At 41.3% G+C, this 16,050-nt stretch overlaps 1 protein-coding gene across 1 annotated transcript in view; it reads right to left on the bottom strand.

The window, feature by feature from the left end:
• The window catches only part of ZNF112 (zinc finger protein 112), a 91,696-nt gene that overhangs the window by 23,182 nt on the left and 52,464 nt on the right, over positions 1–16,050 (bottom strand). The window lies entirely within an intron of this gene.

Raw genomic sequence — 16,050 nt, 5'->3', positions numbered from 1 at the left:
TATATATTTTTTTTTTTTTCTCCAGAAGACTGTATATTAAAGGTGCCTTTCCTGGAGCGTAAGAGTTTCGGACGCTGTGGATCTTCTGGACAATTCCCAGAATCTTCTGCAGGGAAGTGCTTCCTGCAAATTGGCTCACTCTGTTTCGGAGATGTCAGTATTTGCATAGTTACTATTCTCTTTTCGATATTCAGTCTGAATTAATTCTATACTGCTAGTCGAGCTCAACCGCCCCCACCTCCCTTTTTCTTTTACAATTTCTTGACTTTATGGACCGGACCTAGTGGAGCCGTCAGCGCTGTCATGGTGCTCCTAGAGAGCAAGCAGTTCCTGACCGAGCTGACCAAGTTGTTTCAGAAGGGCAGGGCGTCGCGCAGCGTGTACATCACCTTGAAGAAGTATGATGGTAGAACTAAACCCTTCCAAAGAAAGGCACTGTGAAGGACTTTGAGCCCGCAGATCAGTATCTGTTGAGAGCTACAGGTGGAAAAAAGATCAGCACTGTCGCGAGTTCCAAGGAAGGGAAATCAATTTCAGATGGCTTATTCAAACCTATTGAGAGCTAACATGGATGGGGTGCAGAGGATTTGCAATCAATTTCAGATGGCTTATTCAAACCTATTGAATCTCAAACATGGATGGGGTGAATCTCTTTACTCTTACAGAAAGAGTAAGAGTAAAAAGAGTAAAGCAGCACAGGAAGGACACTGAGTTTCCTGCTATTATCAACTAACCCTGAATTGCTATTTTTCCTTTTGGCCACAAAGCTAGGTTCTGGTGCCCCCACGCTAATTGTTTTTATGTGAGATTAGTTTAGGGTCATTTTGTAGAAAAGGGTTGCAGTGTTTACATGGTAGTTGTGATGAGAAGTCAGTTTGTTTTAGGTCTAGCTAATTGCTCTATGCTCCATGGCTTTATCTTCCTGGATTATAGATTAAAAGCCTCAGTAATCATCCTTGTGAAGAGCAGTGCATCCCGGGCGTTGTGGCGGGCGCCTGCAGTCCCAGCTACTCGGGAGGCTGAAGCAAGAGAATTGTCTAAGCCCAGGAGTTAGAAGTTCCTGTGAGCTGTGATGTCATAGCACTCTACCAAGGGCGACAAAGTGAAACTCTGTCAAAAAAAAAAGAAAGCAGTGTATCACCTAACACATCGCTTTCCCCGCAAAAAGAATTTTTTTTTCAGGCAGCGCCTGTGGCTCAGCGGGTAGGGTGGCAGCCCCATATACAGAAAGTGGCGAGTTCTAATGCGGCCCCAAGCCAGCTAAAACAGCAGTGGCAACTGCAACAAAAATAGCCCAGCACTGAGGCAGGCTCCTGTAGTCCCAGTTACGCGGGAGGCTGACGCAAGAGAATTGCCTAAGCCCAAGAGCAGGAGGTTGCTATGAGCTGTGATGCTACAGCACTCTACCGAGGTCAAATCGAGACCCTGCCTGTAAAAGAAAAAAAAAAAAAAATAGCAGGGTGTTGTGGCGGTGCCGTAGTCCCAGCTACTTTGGAGACTGAGGCAAGAGAATCGCTTGAGCCCAAGAGTTTGAGGTTGCGGTGAGCTGTGACCACGGCACTCTACAGAGGGCAACATAATGAGACTGCGTCTTGATAAAAAAGGAAAAAGAAAAGAAATTGCCCCTCCTCAGTAGATTTCCTGTTACAAATTTGTGACATGGCTGGGTGCCTGTAGCTCAAGCGGCTAAGGTGCCACCCACGTACACCAAAGCTGGTGGGTTTGAATCCAGCCCCGGCCTGCCAAACAACAATGATAACTACAACCAAAAAATAGCTGGGCATTGTGGTGGGTGCCTATGGTCCCAGCTACTTGGGAGGCTGAGGAAAGAGAATCACTTAAGCCCAGGAGGTTGCTGTAAGCTGTGATGTCACAGCACTCTACCCAGTGCGACAGATTGAGGCTCTGTCTCAAAAAAAAAAAAGAAAGAAAGAAAGAAAAAGGAAAAAATTTGTGACAAGGAACTTAAAACTTTTGTGGCCAAATATGTTATGAATTAATTCTACTTAAACACTTGTAACCATTCCAAAGTGTATTAAAAAAATCAACACACTATGGGCAGCGCCTGTGGCTCAGTCGGTAAGGCACTGGCCCCATATACTGAGGGTGGCGGGTTCAAACCCGGCCCCGGCCAAACTGCAACTAAAAAATAGCCAGGCATTGTGGCGGGCGCCTGTAGTCCCAGCTACTCGGGAGGCTGAGGCAAGAGAATTGCTTGAGCCCAGGAGTTGGAGGTTGCTATGAGCTATGTGAGGCCACGGCACGGCACTCTACCGAGGGCCATAAAGTGAGACTCTGTCTCTACAAAAAACAAACAAACAAAAAAAATCAACACACTATACCCCCACAAAAGCATAAATGTATTCATGATCTATGTGTATATGACTTAATAAAAGGGGAATAAAAAACACTTGAACCCATGATGAGCTAGATTAATCAGCTCTGACGGTGCTCCTGTGATGGGCAGTGTCATTGGAAATTGTCAAACTCCAGGAACTTACAGCTCTGATTCTGATGCATGGCACAGGGTGGAGGGAGTTGGTTTTTTCTCTTCTCTCCATTACTTTTTTTCTTTTTTCTTGATATAGGTCTTGATCTCTTCTCTGGGCTGGAGTGCCATGGCCTCCTCACAGTTCACTGCAGCCTTCAACTCAAGAGAACCTACCCTCTCAGCCACCCCCTACTGCCTGGCTACTTTATTTTTTATTTATAGAGACTGGGTCTGGGTAATGCCCAGCCTTGTTGCAAAGTCCTGACCTCAAGTGCTACTTCAGCCAGGGTCTCTAAAAGTATTAGGGCGCTGGCTCCATATGCTGGAGGTGGTGGGTTCAAACCCAGCCCCTGCCCCAAATTGCAAACAAATAAACCAAAAAAAGTATTAGGATTACTAACATGAACCACTATTCACAGCCCATGGCAAGGTTGAGGAACCAGCAGTGTTAGAAGAAAAGGCTTTTTGTTGTTTTAAATGTTGAGGAATATGATGTATATGTATGAGTCTGTTCTGGGGACATCTGGAAAAATCTGATATAGGTGAAAGTTGCTAATTTGGGTAATTAGATTAGAACTCCTAAGGTGTGGCTCCAGATAATTAGATCATCTGATTAAAGGTTTATATTGTCTTAAATTGTTGTAAAATTGTGTGTGAATAAGGTATTTATTAGACTGAGAATCCCAGTACTCATGTGTGACAAATATGTGATTTTTACATAAATCTGGACAACAAAACATAAATCATATTTTCTTCTCCTCTATGCCTGGTGGCTGTTTCAGGGTCAGACTGGTCCTGTTGTTTTCATGGAGGCAGTCAGGCCTCACTTCTTGGTGTGCTCTAGACTGAAGAATGACCAGATACAAATAAGTGTCAGGATGAGGCTTCTTTGGCTCCTTGCTTGGAAAAAATCACAAGCACAGCCAGTGCTTTGGAGTGACCACAGGCAGGAAGCAATTTCATGAGCAGGTTTTTAGGTAGAATGGAAGGAGTCTGTCTCCTCAAGTGGAGAGACAGACAGTCTCACTGACTCAATCAGTGACTCTCTCCTCAGGAATTCTAGTATTATTTCTTTTCCAGTGCCTGGTATGGGGGAAGGGCTTTGGGGAGGTGTGGATTTTACCTAAGGGTTGCATCTGGGTATGGAAGCTCCCCCTCTGAAGGCCAAACTGCCGGTGGGGGATGAATTACAATATCGCTTTAAGATAATCACCTGATAATTAGCCTCGGGTTACTCAAGACCACGTTCCAAATCCAATTATGCCTAGGCTAGAGAAGGGTCACTGAGGGTGGGGGGTGAGCTGCTTGGTGATGGCAGCACCAACATGTGGCAAACTGTCGATGGTTGTGGTGAGTCTGAGGAAAACCCAGGGGAGCACATGGTAGAGCACAGAGGTTCTGGTGATTGTCCATCCTGGTTTGTAGTGGACAATGTGAAGTTGTGGGATCCTGATGATGATGGAAGTGAAGGTAGCGAAGCCCTGGTGGAGGATAGAGAGTAGCCCTGGGTGCCTGGTGACGTGCTGCTCCTCGGGCCTGAGTTTTCGGGAGGAGTGAGACAGAAGGGGGTGAGGCTGGCGTGGGGTTTGGGGAGACAGCGGTCGGGGAATGCTCCTCCGAGGGCCCAGATGTGACCCCACTCTCCTTAGATGCAGACATGGTTGGGAAACCGGTAGCCTCCAGGGCCCTTGGAAATGGAAGGGTGTGTGTGTGTGTGTGTGTGTGTGTTGTGCTTCTAAAAATACAAAAGGGAAAACACGAATCAGACAGACAGACAGAGAATCACTTACCCAAGTGTTCTGTCCTGTCTTCTGAATCTGCTTCCGGATCGCAGGACACTGTAACCCCCAGCTGCACGCGGAGTCCACAGAACGCTCCGAACGCCACTTTTAACTTCACAGCTGCACATGAAAGCAGTCACATACATTTTCCAGCTAATTTTGTAGATGTGTAGTATTGACCATATGTTAGAGGTTACACAGTAATAATACATTGTGTTTATGTGAGAAATTGCCAGGGGAGAATATTTATGAGAAAATTATTTTTTCTCATAAATACGTCGAATATTTCTTAGTTCCGGGGGATGCCTGTGGCTCAGTGAGTATGGTGCCGACTCCATATCTTGAGGACTGCAGGTTCCACGTGGCCCTGGCCAATCTGCAACAAAAATAGCTGGACGTTGTGGCGAGTGCCTGTAGCCCCAGCTACTCGGGAGGCTGACGCAAGAGAATTGCTTAAGCCCAAGAGTTGGACATTGCTGTGATGTGTAACACCACCGCACTGTACCGAGGGTGACATAGTAAGATTCTGTCTCAAAAAAAAAAAAATGTGTCTTACTTCCTTAAAAAAGAACTTGATACTGCCTCCTTCAAAAGAAAGGTGTTTGTGCACGTGGGTGCTGGTGATACTAAAAAATATTCTTGATCTCATCTTTACCTCTCAATTTTATCTCTGTCTCTCGTGTTTTTGCCTTTGGCGTCTTATTTCATTATTTCTCACTGATCCCACGCTGGTTCCTGAAACATCCGGACAAGTCTCATAGGAAAAACAGTCCTGTCAGTTTGGAAACCGGAAGTCAGGCCCATTTCCCCTGCTTCTGGGTTCCCACTACTAAAGAACCATTGCTGATACCATGTCAAGGGATTCAACCAGCAAGACAAACAGATAGAAGTGAGCCAGACAGCAGGATTTAGTAAGCATAGGCTAGAAAAAAGATAGTACATTCTCAAATTCAGTAGAGAGAAGACTGCTCCAATAAGGAACAGCAGTCCCCAAGAATTAATGTCTGTCCTTTGATGTTAATCCCTAAGTATGTGCTACCCTGGGGTAGAATATACGTTGTTTTTCTTGGAAAAAGGAGAAGTCCCAGAATGGCAAATCTCCCTGTCAAGGTGAAAGAAAATCAAGCTTAACTCCATTTTTGATATAATTCTTTTTCCTGAGAATCAGTGGGAAAGCAAAGCATGCCTGATTCCATTCTATTGTTTTGCTACATTTTACTGCTTTAAACAAAAATCTGGCTCCACTTGCCTCCCCACCCATTACATGGTATTTTAAGTGTACCTGGTTAGAACTGTTAGAATTCTTAGTGTTGTGTAGAAAGTCACTAGCTATTTTTGTGACAACATCCTTCGTGATTATGTTAAGGTGGTCTTCGTGCCATCTGTATATGATATGGAAATTTATTTTTTATTTATTTTTTAGGGCGGCACCTGTGGCTCAAGGAGTAGGGCGCTGGTCCCATATGCTGGAGGTGGTGGGTTCAAACCTAGCCCTGGCCAAAAACCAAAAAAAAAAAAAAATTTATTTTTTAAATTAATTATAAAATCATAGCTGTGTACATTAATGCAATCATGGGGCTCCATACACTGGTTTTATATACCATTCGACATATTTTTAAATGACTGGTTAACATAGCCTTCCTGGCATTTTCTTAGAATAACTAAGACATTTATATTCTATAATGGCTATTCAAGACATTAAATGTCTATGTTAAGGCATTTATATTCTACATTTAGTAAGTTTCACATGTAACCTTATAAGATGAATATGGGGAGGGGAGAAAGGAGGAGGATGATATGGAAATGTTAACAGAGCACGTTTGACTCCACTTTACTGTTTACTCCTTTTCTGTTATATTCCCTTACCTTTGAAACAGGGACCCCTTGTTTGCCCTTCCATTATATAACTGTGAATATATTCAACTAAAATTGTTAGTGATGTAAGTTACTGACTGCACTTGTGATTATATCCTTGGTGAGTATTGCTTTTTTTGTGATCATGCTGTTTATGACCCCCACCTGTGAGTCCCCCTCCCTACACTACTTTAGGACATTGTAGATTTTATTTGTTTTGTAAAAAAAAGAATTATTAAGTGCTCTTGTGGTCATAGTATTGTAAACTGACTAAGCCACATTACCCTCGTGATTTCTCCTAACTTCTGTTTTCGCTTTTGTAACTATGCTTGTTTGCCCCCTGGAAAAATTTTGCTTTACAAAATTCAGAGCCTCAGACAACTCGGGGCTGTTCTCAGAAACCCCATGTTGGGACTCTGAGGCAGTTGTTGGTCGGCTCTTCAATAAAAGAATTACTCTTTAATTCGACTTGTCTGGTGATGTGGTCTTTGAGAGATTCCTGGGTATAACATTCCCTTTTCCTGTCCTCTTAAGGCAACATCCAGGCGTTTGCTATGGTATTTGTAAATGGGTGTGGGGTTGGTGGGTGTGATTTTTTACCATGTTAATAAGATTACTTTATTTAAGGATAGTGTTACTTCAGCTGTGTGCATGCGGCAAAGATCCTCTTTTGTGGCCTTGATCATATCTCCACTTTGTGGTTTCTCTGTCTGAATGAGTTAAAACAAAATGATGGTAGTGGTGTGTGTGTGGGTATAGTTTTAGAATAAATGACCTTCAAGTGACATAGCAACAAAGTAATCTGCCTGGATATTGATTGAAGTAAACCTGCCTTAACAGCATTTTCTTCAATAAATAGAAATTCAAATTGGGAAGCATATTAGGTATGAGAATTTTTTTTTAAAGGATAGAATCTCACTTTTGTCATCCTTAGCAGAGTGCCATGGTGTCACAGCTCACAGCACTTCCATCTCTTGAGCTTAGCTGATTTTCTTGCCTCAGCCTCCTGAGTAGCTAGGATCACAGGTGCCTGCCACAACACCCAGCTATTTTTTGTTGCAGTTTGACCGGGGCCAGGTTTGAACCCACCACCAGCGGTATATGGGGCTGGTGCCCTACCCCCTGAGCCACAGGCGCCACCCAATACTGAGAATTTTTAATTTTGTGTTATACGGTAGTGATTTGGTGATTATGTAAGAAAATATCATTAATTTAACATGCTCCATAGAAAAATTGGAAGGAAATGGCAATTATATGAATTCGAATTAAACTTCTTCAGTAACAAAATTCAAAAATAGAAGGTGAGGCCTGTGTGGTAAAATGTTGGTAAGTGTTGACTTTAGCATATGTGTATTTGCTGTTTCACATTACCATTCTCAATACTTTGGTATCATTTTTAGAAGTGTCATTTAAAAAATTATTTCCTGCCTAGAAGGAGAGTCAGAAGTACATATTTCCTGTAGTTTAACTCCTTACAGTTATCTGGATTCCATCTCCCATCACAATCTATACCCCTCTTTCTGAATAATCATGAATTCACATGGTTCAAACTGATTCATAAAAAATATGCTTTCATGTTAAATATATGTGGTCAAATGTGGAGAGCAGACTGTGAGAAGGCAGGGAACATTCAGGAAATGAACCCCCAACTGCTTCAACGCCATTCCTGAAACAGCCATGTTCCTTTGTTCATGCTCCCTTCTGCCAGAAGTCAAGTAGCTCTTTCTTTGGCCAGTTAACTAGGCAGAGATCCTTTTCATCTTTGCCTTCCCACTTCTTGTAATATGTTAATGAAGTTGAGTAGAAACTCACAAAGTTCTTTCTTTGTTTTGTCAACTATGGTGAGATCCTTGAGATCGTGACCTTCTTCCTTCTTTTCATATGTTTTTTTTAGTGAGCAATAATAATAATGATGCAAAAAAGTAACATTCACATTGTCTAATAAGAGTATGTCTATTATAGAATGCTTTGACTCTGAGGTTCAGTATGGAGTCATCAGTTAACTTCTTCTTATTTTTTTCCCCAAACTCTCAAAAAATAGACAACTAATATTTATAAATAAAAATAAAAAATAATTTCAAAAAACAGATCATGCCACATCTTATGAAGAATAGAAAAAGAAGAAATACTCCAAAATCATTCTACTTCATCTGGATATTAAAATCGGAAAAAATATATTATTATAAAGGGAAATTACAAACATATTTCACTTATAAATAAGGATGCATATCCTAAACCACGTACTAACAAGTTGAATTAAAAATAAATGTTTAAGTAATACACTTTAGTCAAAATTAAATCCAATTTATGTGAGAATTAGTCACTATTTTCTTTTCTTTTTTCTTTTCCTTTCCCTCACCCCCTCCCTCCTTCACTGTCTGCTCTCCCCTTCCCCCATGCCCCACTGTGTCATTAATTGTCCCCCTATCAAAGTTGAATACATAGGATTCATAGTTCACTATTCCTGTAATGCTTCCACTAAGAATAATGTGTTCCACCTCCCTCCAGGTTAATACAAATGCTGCAAAATCCCCATTTTTTTAATGGCTGAATAGTATTCCATGGTATACATATACCACAGCTTGCCAATCCATTCCTGGATTGAAGGGCATTTAGGCGGTTTCCACATTTTAGCGATTGTAAATTGAGCTGCAATAAACAGTCTAGTACAAGTGACTTTATAATAAAAGGTTTTTTTCTCCTTCTGGATATATGCCCAGTAATGGGATTGCAAGATCAAATGGGAGGTCTAGGTTGAATTCTTTGAGGTTTCTTCATACTTCCTTCCAAAAAGGTTGTATTAGCTTGCAGTCCCACCAGCAGTGTAAAAGTGTTCCTTTCTCTCCACATCCGCGCCAGCATGTGCAGTTTTGAGATTTTGTGATATAGGCCATTCTCACTGGGGTTAGATGATACCTCAGGGTGGTTTTAATTTGCATTTTTCTAATAATTAGGGATGATGAGTATTTTTACATGTGTTCGCTAGCCATTCGCCTTCTTTAGAGAAGGTTCTGTTCATCTCTCTTCCCCATTGATGTATGGGATTGTTGGTTTTTTGCATGTGGATTAATTTAAGTTCTGTATAGATCCTGGTTATTAAGCTTTTGTCTGATTGAAAATATGCAAATATCCTTTCCCATTGGGTAGGTTGTCTATTACTTCTTTTCATATGTTAATGAAGTTGAGTAGAAACCATTAACAAGATGATTTGTCTTTACTAAAGTCCTTTATATCTTCCAATTGTACTGTAAGACCAAAATTATGTCTTTTGTTTATGCTATTTCCCCATATTGTTTATGCTACTCTCCACTGGACAACCCTGTACAGATACTAAGGAGAGAGGATACCCGAGAAGAGTGAGGTCTAGGAGAACAGGTCTTCTCAAGGAGAACACAAGGATGCACCTGCAAGATCCTCTCCATGGTGACTCACCTCTTGGGAATTTATAAACTTAACTAAGTTCTGTGAAATCCTTTAGTTCTAGGGATGCAAGGCTGGTTTAACATATGCAAGTCCATAAACGTTATCCACCATATTAACAGAGGCAAAAATAAAGATCACATGATCCTCTCAATAGAAGCAGAAAAATCATTTGATAAAATCCAGTATCCTTTTCTAATTAGAACACTGAAGAGTATAGGCATAGGTGGCACATTTCTAAAACTGATTGAAGCTATCTATGACAAACCCACAGCCAATATTTTACTGAATGGAGTAAAACTGAAAGCTTTTCCTCTTAGAACTGGAACCAGACAAGGTTGTCCTCTGTCACCTTTACTATTCAACGTAGTGCTGGAAGTTCTAGCCAATACAATTAGGCAAGACAAGGAAATAAAGGGAATCCAAATGGGAGCAGAGGAGGTCAAACTCTCCCTCTTTGCTGACGACATGATCTTATACTTAGAGAACCCCAAAGACTCAACCACAAGACTCCTAGAAGTCATCAAAAAATACAGTAATGTTCAGAATATAAAATCAATGTCCACAAGTCAGTAGCCTTTGTATACACCAATAACAGTCAAGAAGAGAAGCTAATTAAGGACACAACTCCCTTCACCATAGTTTCAAAGAAAATGAAATACCTAGGAATATCCCTAACGAAGGAGGTGAAGGACCTCTATAAAGAAAACTATGAAATCCTCAGAAAGGAAATAGCAGAGGATATTAACAAATGGAAGAACGTACCATGCTCATGGACGGGAAGAATCAACATTGTTAAAATGTCTATACTTTCCAAAGTGATCTACCTATTCAATGCCATTCCTATCAAAATACCAACATCATACTTTCAAGATTTGGAAAAAATGATTCTGCATTTTGTATGGAACTGGAAAAAACCCGTATAGCTAAGGCAGTTCTTAGTAATAAAAATAAAGCTGGGGGCATCAGCATACCAGATTTTAGTCTGTACTACAAAGCCATAGTGGTCAAGACAGCATGTTACTGGCACAAAAACAGAGACATAGACACTTGGAATCGAATTGAAAACCAAGAAATGAAACTAACATCTTACAACCACCTAATCTTCGATAAACCAAACAAGAACATACCTTGGGGGAAAGACTCCCTATTCAATAAATGGTGTTGGGAGAACTGGATGTCTACATGTAAAAGACTGAAACTGGAGTCACACCTTTCCCCACTCACAAAAATTGATTCAAGATGGATAAAGGACTTAAATTTAAGGCATGAAACAAGAAAAATCCTCCAAGAAAGCATAGGAAAAACACTGGAAGATATTGGCCTGGGGAAAGACTTCATGAAGAAGACTGCCATGGCGATTGCAACAACAACAAAAATAAACAAATGGGACTTCATTAAACTGAAAAGCTTCTGTACAGCTAAGGAGACAATAACCAAAGCAAAGAGACAACCTACACAATGGGAAAGGATATTTGCATATTTTCAATTAGACAAAAGCTTGATAACTAGGATCTATAGAGAACTCAAATTAATCCACATGAAAAAAGCCAACAATCCCATATATCAATGGGCAAGAGACATGAATAGAACTTTCTCTAAAGATGACAGACAAATGGCTAACAAACACATGAAAAAATGTTCATCATCTCTATATGTTAGAGAAATGCAAATCAAAACAACCCTGAGATATCATCTAACCCCAGTGAGAATGGCCCACATCACACAATCTCAAAACTGCAGATGCTGGCATGGATGTGGAGAGAAGGGAACACTTTTACCACTGCTGGTGGGACTGCAAACTAGTACAACCTTTCTGGAAGGAAGTATGGAGAAACCTCAAAGCACTCAAGGTAGACCTCCTATTTAATCCTGCAATCCCATTACTGGGCATCTACCCAAAAGGAAAAAAGTCCTTTTATCATAAGGACACTTGTACTAGACTGTTTATTGCAGCTCAATTTACAATCGCCAAAATGTGGAAACAGCCTAAATGCCCACCAACCCAGGAATGGATTAACAAGCTGTGGTATATGTATACCATGGAATACTATTCAGCCATTAAAAAAAAATGGAGACTTTACATCCTTCGTATTAACCTGGATGGAACTGGAAGACATTATTCTTAGTAAAGCATCACAAGAATGGAGAGGCATGAATCCTATGTACTCAATTTTGATATGAGGACAATTAATGACAATTAAGTTTATGGAGGGGGAAAGCAGAAAGAGGGACGGAGAGAGCGGGGTGGGGCCTTGGTGCCCACACTTTATGGGGGCAAGACATGATTGCAAGAGGGACTTTACCTACCAATTGCAATCAGTGTAACCTGGCTTATTGTACCCTCAATGAATCCCCAACAATAAAAAAAAAAAAAATCCTGTAGTTCTGGGGCTGGAACAGCATCTCCCTCTTGATTGAAACTGACCAATGAGAAGGGTACTTATGGATTGGAACTTTTTGACTGTCAATAAAAAGGGAAAGACCAAGCCAGTAGGGGAGTATGGCCATTTGGAATTCCATTCCCTAAGTTCCTGGCTGGTGAATAAAGCCCTTCCTCTTATAAACGTGGTGTGTGGGTGCTCTTTCTCTCCATTGGGCCTTGTCTTCCTGCAACATCTTGGTTCTCTGACTGGGAAGCAAGATCACCCTTGGAGAGAACATGAACCTAGTAGTTGCTGCCAATCCTCTGGACACCCCTGATCAGCCTGGGTAACCAGCCAGTGTGAACCACTGAGCGCGCCAGGAAGGCAGTTTGGCCTCCCTGTGTGGATGCCTCGACTGGGTGGATAAAGGACCCCCGTGGTGGGTCTTCAAGGAATCAAACACCAGGAGTAACTGGCATGCAGGAATAGGTACCTACACAGGGAGACATCTAAGGCAAGGTATGATCGATCTGGGGGTTCCACTACAGTTTTAGTGGAATAAGGTTCCTGATCAACTCGTTGGATGTTAGCTCACCAGCAGGTCTGTTGAGAGGTGTGACTGAGAGAACTCTGAGTGTGGAGTTGGACCTCCTTTCACAGCACCTAGCGGAGTGTTGGTTTGCCTCCTATGGCTAAGTGGCAGCTCCAGTGGAAAATGGAGGCTACCCAGGTTAAGAAATGATATGCATGTGAGTGCTTGGAGAATGACTGAGATGGGTAACAATAGGTGGGGTTTCATCCCCACCCCCCACCCTCCACAACCCCCTACCCCCACCCACATTCACAGGGTGAAATTAATGTGTGAGTATGCCCTTATTCCCTGGTCCACTTTGCCCCCTAGCAATTCTGAGAGAAACTGGAAGTTCCAGGTTTTCTGCTTTCTGTCTTTGGCGGTGGCCACATGGCCATGTGGGTCTTGGGGGAAAATGAAAAGACATTAGAAAGGATAGTTGTAGTTTTGTTACTGGAATTTCTTCAGTGAGTCTTTGGTCTCAGAAATTTGAGAATTGAACCCACAGGCTACAGATCAGTGATAAAATGGGATTTTGTTGGACTGAGGGGCATGTATAGGGAGTGGAGAGTGCCAGAGATATTGGCAGAGGGGCCATGCCTTGGAAAGTGTTACGGTTTGGGCAGCCTGGTGAGCTCTGGATGGAGCTCTGGGGGAGAGAGTGTAAATCTGGAAGGTGGGAGGAGGCCCAGGTCAGAAGTTTCCTGCATGAGTCCTTTGTCTAGGGGTAAATAGTTGGCCCTGAGAGATATTTTGGCCAGGACTTGATAGATGGAAAAATACCTTTACAAACTGAATGGGTGTTCTAGCAAATGAATGAATGCAGTCCCTCACCTTGGACAAGGTTATTAGGTCTCTACAGTGGTTTTTGTCTGGGGAGGGGATTAGGGTGTGCCCCTTAATCAGGGTGCAGGCATCCAAAAGGTTTCAGGCTGCTTTCTTCATGACTTTGCTGGGACTCAGAGGGCATGGCCTGCAACATGTTTGTGCCTAGAGATGAGAGTCTGATGTCTGAGCTCACCTGAGCCTGAAAAATGAGGGTTCTTTGTCCAGCCCAGAGTGAGAATATCCTGTGTCAATGTTATATCTCATAAAATGTCTCTTATTTGTAAAATATAATAATTTGGTTGTTTAAATTATTGGGGAAACTGAGTCTTTGTCAAAGGATAAGATTCTTGCTTTTTTAACTTTCTAATTATCAGTTTGGCCGAGTGAATGGGTGACTTCATAGTAAACTGGGATCCTGTTTTGTGGGAAGTGAGTTTTAGAGAGTAAGAAAAATTAGACAGAAAGGAGAATGGCATTGTGTAAAGAAAGAATCTTGTGTGATACATTTTTTCCTGAAACAGAATGGTTGTGTAAGGAAGTGAAAGGCAGGGCAAAAGTTAAAGTTTACAATGCTTTGAGATTCTCTGTTCAGGTTAAATGAAGCTCATAAAAGAGAATTTGTGAAAGAATTTACATGTTATCCAGTTGACTATGTATTTCCTTTAAAATATTTTGTCTTGTAATCTTATTTGAACCAATGTTTTAGGCCTTTGATACTTAACAAACCTTCCAAAATCAAAACTCTAAATTTGGGGCTTGGCGCCCATGGCGCAGTGGTTGTAGTGCCGGCCACACGCACCAAGGCTGGTGGGTTCGAACTCAGCCTGGGCCAATGTAAAAAGAAAACCCCAAAAAAGCACAACTGTAGTTTGGACTTCTTGAAATATCAAGACCACTGAAAGGTCATAGGAAAACAAATTACTTATTTGATTTATTAAAAATGTATAGGAAACGTTGTCAAATATGAAATAGTGATTCATTTTATATGGGTTATGGATATAAATATGTTGCTATATAATAAAGCATTTGTCTGTTTTAATGTATAAAGCATTATTCTGTCCTCATCTATAAAGCATTGGTCTGTTCTCACCTGTAAAGTATTGGTCTGTCCTCATCTGTAAAGCATTGGTCTATCCTAACATATATTGTTGGTAATAATTTTAATTCAACTAAAAAGGAAAGTGTTTTTTATGTAACTGGCTGAGTCCAAAGTTTATCCTAAAAAGAAAAAGAAATATTAAGAGAGACTGACGAATTCTCTCAAATTCAAATTCCTGATATCTTTGGAAATTGAATATCTTCGGAGTAAAAGCAGATTTTTAGAACTTTCATTGGAAAGTTAACATGTCTATGAGTATTGCTAACCTAACTTCAAACAGAACAGAAATCAGTTACGTGGAACTGGGCTAGTTTGTTATGACTTTTTGTTCAAAATATTGTTGATTCTGTCTATATTCTGTTTTCCAGAAGTGAAGAAAAAAACCCATTTTCTGTCTTTTGAGCTATCTGCAGCTTTTCAAGCAAGGCATGTAGTTATGAGCAGAATTTGAAACATGTATTTTTTCCTCTCTCCTTGATTTCTCTGGAATTTGAAAGCCATTTGTAAGTATTCTTAATTTCTGACAATACAGGTATTTGCATAAGTTCAATAAGAATCTGTTTTGTTCGATAGGACATGATGAAGGCACTGGTTATTCTACCAAGACTTTGATTGGAATAGCATTTCCAGAGGTGTCCAGACTAAGTTAAGGAATTAAGGTTGACTTTATAAGGCCAATAGAAAAAGCCCTTTGGAAAACTGGGCAGATACGCATCAGTAACATTTCCTGATCTGTGGGATCTGTAGTAAGTAACAAAAGTCACTTGCTGATGGGTATGGGAATCAAAACGTGCTTGAGGACTGTTGTAATTATTTGCCACCTGGAAGAAAGACTTGGACCCCACTTCAAGTATAAATTGGATGGTGATTTATTACACCTGTGCAGGGGACTGTTGCTGGGATAGCAGATGGCCCCGAAGTGAGGGGCAGGTTGACTTTTATACCTTTTTTGTTGCCATGCAAGCAAGCAGAAACAAAATCAGAAATGTGGCAGTTAGCTGAGGTGGGGTTACAGTCAGGGGGCTACAGCGTGGCGACCGCATGGTGACCGTGTGGTGTACTATGTGGTGGTCGGCATGGGGGCTACTAGGGGGATGCAGCTCCTTGGGAACTTTGCGCAGGTAACTTCTATCACCATTGTTTCACCATAGCTAGGGGGTTCGGGGAACTGGGAGAACTTCCCTGTTCTATGGGGATAAGCTTTCCCATTATTTTACCTGTTGCTAGGAGTTCTTGGGAACTTCGGGAACTTCCTTGTTCTGTTTTGAAACCTGCCTTTGACACTAACCAGGGGGAACATGTGGGGGACTAAAGCTGAAACAGGCTGAGACAAACCTGGGTTCTTGGGGGAGGGCTACTCTTTATCACAGGGACCTCAACAGAACGGGAATTTACCCAATGCATACAGGTATGTAATGGCACAGATGAAACCTGGGCTCATGAAAGGCTTTCAGGAAACTCCAGCCTAAGATTCCTTATAAAAGGTTCCAGCAAAGTCAATTTTAAAGAAAAGAAGAGCCTAGATGGCTAATAATTAATTATTCTTACTGCACTTTATGGAAATAATCAGTATACTGAAGGTACAGTTTATATTGGCAACTAAGTTAGTTCTGCTATACTTTGTCTTTAGTAAAGAGAGA

Source organism: Nycticebus coucang, chromosome 10, assembly GCF_027406575.1.
Source record: "Nycticebus coucang isolate mNycCou1 chromosome 10, mNycCou1.pri, whole genome shotgun sequence".
NCBI lineage: Eukaryota > Metazoa > Chordata > Mammalia > Primates > Lorisidae > Nycticebus > Nycticebus coucang.
This window is presented reverse-complemented; position numbering and strand designations above follow the sequence as displayed.